The following is a 5,549-nucleotide window of genomic DNA, read 5'->3' as shown; positions in this document are numbered from 1 at the left end:
TTGCCGAGCCTACTCGACGAGGAGCGGGAGAGAAGAATTTCGAGGAGGGAATGGAAGGAGAGGAGGCTCGCTCAAAGAGAGGTAGAGAGTGTCTGCTGCGCTGGGGTGGGCACGGGGCCTTTAAGAGATCGGAAGCGGGCGGAGTGGGTGAGAGAACAAACGCGCGTTAATGATATCCTAGTTGAAATCAAGAGGAAGAAGTGGGCTTGGGCAGGGCATGTAATGCGAAGGCAAGATAACCGCTGGTCCTTAAGGGTAACGGAGTGGATTCCAAGAGAAGGCAAACGTAGCAGGGGGCGGCAGAAAATTAGGTGGGCGGATGAGATTAAGAAATTTGCGGGAATATGGTGGCCGCGGCTGGCGAAGGACAGGGTTAATTGGAGAGACATGGGAGAGGCCTTTGCCCTGCAGTGGACGTGGTCTGGCTGATGATGATGGAGTGATAAGTACCTTTAAGTTGAGTGCTTTTGTGGTAAAGGCCTTCAGGTCAACGACCTTTCGGGTGAAGGCCTTCAAGGTATATGCATTCAGGGTAGCGACTTTAAGGTCAAAGGCCTTGGTGGTAAGCCCTTTAGGTCAAAGGCCTTTACAATAAAGGCCTTATTGAAAGGCACTTTAAGCTAAAAGTGTTAACTTAAGGGTAAATTCTTTCTGCGTAACGGTCTTTGCGGTAAAGTCCTTTAGATAAAATGCCGTTAGGTCAAAGGATGCTTTTGTATACACTGCACGTAATAACTTTCAGTGCCCGCCGTAAACTACGCGTGGAAGTACCCTGTTATACTCGGAAGCCGCGTTTTCACGGGAAACAGTTCAAATAAGCCCAGAAAATCTTTACAAACCGTGGCCTCCGCGATCGAAGTCCGCAACGGCGCACCGCCGGAGCAGATCGCGGCGGCCACATACAGTCAGGGACAAAAGTCTCCGGACCACGTGTTCCTATAACGAAGCCGATAGCTCTGCTATTAGTAGGCGGCTGGAGACTACACTTGCGGAAGTAAAAGTTAAATTTTTGTTCTTTCATCTCCACAAGTGCGGTCTCCAGCCGCTGTGTGATAGTAGAGCTATAAGCTTCGTTTGTGGAACACGTGGTCCGGAGACTTTCGTCCCCGACTGTACAAACTGTGGCCGCCGGGATCTGCTCCGGTGGCGCGGGCGAAAGCGGGCTTCGATCGCGGAGGCCACGTACAAACGCTTGTAGTTACCAGAGCTGCCACCACGAGGCGCGTGGCAAACTTAAAGGGCCACTGCCCAGGGTCCGGACATTTTTGAAAAACAAGCCCACTGCATAGATGAGGCATCGAAGATAACCTCTGCAAAATACTAGAGCCATGCGCGCCCCGAAAAGCTGCGAAAATTCAAATCAAAGCCCGCTCGTTCTTTCCTTCAACAAAAACGGGCCCGGCCCACTACTCTGAACCCCGCTGACGTCAAGGGGGGCTACTTTCGCTGAAGGCACTCAATTGGTGCATCGTTCTGACTGACGGGAGAAGATTGGGCGTAGCCTTGGCGTCGCGTCGTCTGCACAACGCTTTCCGCAGCGCCTTCTGTTCTGGCTCATGCCTACAAACCCGCATGAAGGAACAAAAAAAAAACTGCGGAGGGAGCGTGCGGCGACATCCTTGAACTCTTGCCATAAAAAGTAAAAAATAGTAAAACTGAGGGAGTTGGTTCGCCATATGCCATGGTCACCGCCGCCTGATTTGGAGCAGCCAGCAGATATCAGCATGGAAGATATCAGCTGTCCTGTGCCAGTTGTTGGCAGTGACGCTTATCTTACAGTATACAAAAGCTTCAAGCAAGGGTGCTTAAAACATCCCACCAAAAAGATGCTAGAGTTTACCAACATTGTAAACAAAGCAATCCCGATTTCTTTGAAGGAAGGTCCCGTTTTTGAAAGGGACGTTTCTTGGGAGCTGCTAGACGAGCTTGAATTGCAAAACCTTGTTCGGCTTGGATGTGCAGAGCATATGGCCACTTTTACATGCCAAGTGCTGCATTTTGTCATAGTGACATGCATCCACTTCTAGGCGAGAGATGTGAACCGTCGGCTAGAGAACAGAGAAATATTGTCATTGCAAATAAAAATCTCGCCTTCAAGTAGCCACTCCCTCCGTGCTTCCGACTTATTGTGTCTGCATTTAATGCTTGTCTGTGTTCAATGAAATTAACATTCTAAAAATGAAAGTGCAGGACGCTGCTTTCGTCTGTGCGATCATTGCAAATAAAAAGCTCTTCTATAGGTTATTCGCTCCCTGCATCCAGCTCAGTGTGTCTGCATTTATACTTGTGTTCTCTGAAAGTGGAATTCTAAAGAACGTGCAAAATTCTGCTCGCATGTGCGGTGCTTCGTTGATAATATAGCGCGGCATTTCGTGACTGATCTAGAAGCGGAACATCGCTAGATTTATCCTTTAATTAATGTTTCGTGCATTCTCCAGAAGAAATATTGATAGCTCTACTCCAACATACGCATATCATCAGCGCTAAACGTCGCAAACGTGATGCGATAAAGCGCAATGCAAACGATTGGTTTTTTGCGAACTGGCATCAGCCTGCTCTTTATCTCACCCTTACTAGCCAGGTGAAACATTTCTTTAACCATGAGGCTGAAGTTTCAAGGTGACAGCTCGAAAACTACAGCAAATTTGAGTTCGACGTGTTCGCTCCCAATGTTATCGCGGATGAGAACAGGCTGTCACAGCAACTGCCAAGCGCGAGCGCTCCGGCGCCTCCGGGCCGACAGCGACAGCAGCGCCGCGTGGTGAGTGGAAGCGGACGGGGGCCGCTTTCTCGGGCGCGGCGCGGGGGAGCTTGCAAACTTGAAAGGGATCTAAAAACGTTGCCAGCAACAGCGTCGGCAGCGTCTCTCTTCGCCTTCCTGGATCGCGGCGCAAGTCGGATTTCTTTGCTTGTCACTGCGACAAAGGCACTGCGAGTGGTTCCCGAACTCCCGACAGAAAGAGGCGGCAGAGGTAAATTGAAAACATATGCGTGAAGGCATGCCCTGGCTCGCGCTTGCCCGAGGGGGTCGAGCGGCAGCTCGAGCAGACGATTTTCACGGCTACCGGAAACGTACCCGTGACGTCGTGGCTGCCGTGGCTCCTGCGAATGACAACGTGTGGTGGCCTGGCGACGTCACGGGACTAGTGACGTCTATTTTCCCGATTTTAGTTTCAAAGTCGATGACCACGAAGACACCAATCGGCCCGCGATTTTTTTAAAAAACGCGGTTTTTAATAATTCATAATAAATTGCCGGCTCAGTTCCGAAGACTCATACTTGGTGTGAATGCTTTTTAGCATCATTTCTAAGTTGAAAACATTTACAAGTGACTTTTAATTCATTGCATAGCCCCTCTAAAGAACTCCAGGCGGTCGAAATTTCCGGAACCCTTCGTTACGGCGTCCCTCATAGCTTGAGTCGCTTTGGGACGTGAAACCCCGATAAAACACACAAACAAAACCGATATATTTATCTCACAATATTTCAAATTGAATGATCATGCCAGTCATGAAGCGCAAATGTAACTGAGGGCACGGCAGGACCACAATCCCCTCGACAGTCACGTACGAATTGCACTCGTATAACTGCCAATCTGTTGTATAAATCTGTTGTAAGACAATATTAGCTTACAATGTGACTTACTAGCAGCAGGAAACTGGTGTGACAAATGGCAAACGTCTTTAAATATTGCTAAGTGTAAGGTCACGCATTTCCGTAGACGCTCCAACTTAAAACCACATAGCGGCTGGGTTTCGTGAGACGTACCCGCCGTCTGCTATCCCAGTGTTGCCATACTATAGTGTTGCCAGACTTGCGCGACTTCCAGTGTTGCCAGGTTATAAGGTTGCCAGATTGTGAACTAAAACCCAGTGTGGCCAGACTATTTGTTCCCTCTCCCTTTTACATTCTCCTCCGCCTACAGCTACGCTGTCGCGCCGCAACCGCCCAGCTCGTTAGAGCAGCCTTGCCCGGAGTGGCCGCCGCCTGTTCGCCAAGCGAAAGAGCACGTCCGCGGCGGTTACGAAATTGTTTTTTTAGTGACTTGTCGAGCAGACGGGTACCACAGACGAAATCTGCCGATGCCTGGCCCCAGTGAGCGTATTAAGACGAAAGAAACGCGTGATTTTGTTGAAATAAGCGTGCTACGCTCAAATTCACTTGTCGAGCAGACGGGTACGACAGACGAAATCTGCCGATGCGTGGCCCCAGTGCGCGTATTAAAACGAGAGAAACGCGTGATTTTGTTGAAATAAGCGTGCTATGCTCGAATTCAGTTGTCGAGCAGACGGGTACGACAGACGAAATCTGCCGATGCGTGGCCCCAGTGAGCGTATTAAGACGAGAGAAACGCGTGATTGTGTTGAAATAAGCGTGCTACGCTCAAATTCACTTGTCGAGCAGACGGGTACGACAGACGAAATCTGCCGATGCGTGGCCCCAGTGAGCGTATTAAGACGAGAGAAACGCGTGATTTTGTTGAAATAAGCGTGCTATGCTCAAATTCACTTGTCGAGCATGACGGGTACGACAGACGAAATCTGCCGATGCGTGGCCCCAGTGAGCGTATTAAGACGAGAGAAACGCGTGATTTTGTTGAAATAAGCGTGCTACGCTCAAATTCACTTGTCGAGCAGACGGGTACGACAGACGAAATCTGCCGATGCGTGGCCCCAGTGAGCGTATTAAGACGAGAGAAACGCGTGATTTTGTTGAAATAAGCGTGCTACGCTCAAATTCACTTGTCGAGCAGACGGGTACGACAGACGAAATCTGCCGATGCGTGGCCCCAGTGAGCGTATTAAGACGAGAGAAACGCGTGATTTTGTTGAAATAAGCGTGCTACGCTCAAATTCACTTGTCGAGCAGACGGGTACGACAGACGAAATCTGCCGATGCGTGGCCCCAGTGAGCGTATTAAGACGAGAGAAACGCGTGGTTTTGTTGAAATAAGCGTGCTATGCTCAAATTCACTTGTCGAGCAGACGGGTACGACAGACGAAATCTGCCGATGCGTGGCCCCAGTGAGCGTATTAAGACGAGAGAAACGCGTGATTTTGTTGAAATAAGCGTGCTACGCTCAAATTCACTTGTCGAGCAGACGGGTACGACAGACGAAATCTGCCGATGCGTATACACGAACTTCCGTATACAAAAAAAAATAAAAAAATAGGCACATTTTTTTTATCTACATTTGATTTGTACAACAACTTTTGCGCGTTTTTTTTTTAAATAAAATGATGAACGATATAAATGTTATACCATAACTCTTGCCTTGAATGTTAACGGCTACGTGAGCAATATTCATTTCGATGCCAGGGGGAAACAGGTCGTCGGATGAGACATCCCGCCACGGTGGGTCTAGCAAGGTCAATGCACCTGTCCGGGCATTTCACGAGTGCGATTGGCGGCCCTCATTACTCAGTTGGGGGAAGGGGCTTTGTTCCGCCCTTGGTCCCCTCCGACAAGGGGGCTGGGCGGCGCGTCTTGTGAAGCCAACCGAAGGGATGATCCCCACGCTGGCGTCGCTGCGTCTCATGGTGGGATAG

Source organism: Amblyomma mixtum, chromosome 3, assembly GCF_055824585.1.
Source record: "Amblyomma mixtum isolate Tamu chromosome 3, ASM5582458v1, whole genome shotgun sequence".
Classification (NCBI taxonomy): domain Eukaryota; kingdom Metazoa; phylum Arthropoda; class Arachnida; order Ixodida; family Ixodidae; genus Amblyomma; species Amblyomma mixtum.
Note: the sequence above shows the minus strand (reverse complement) of the source record.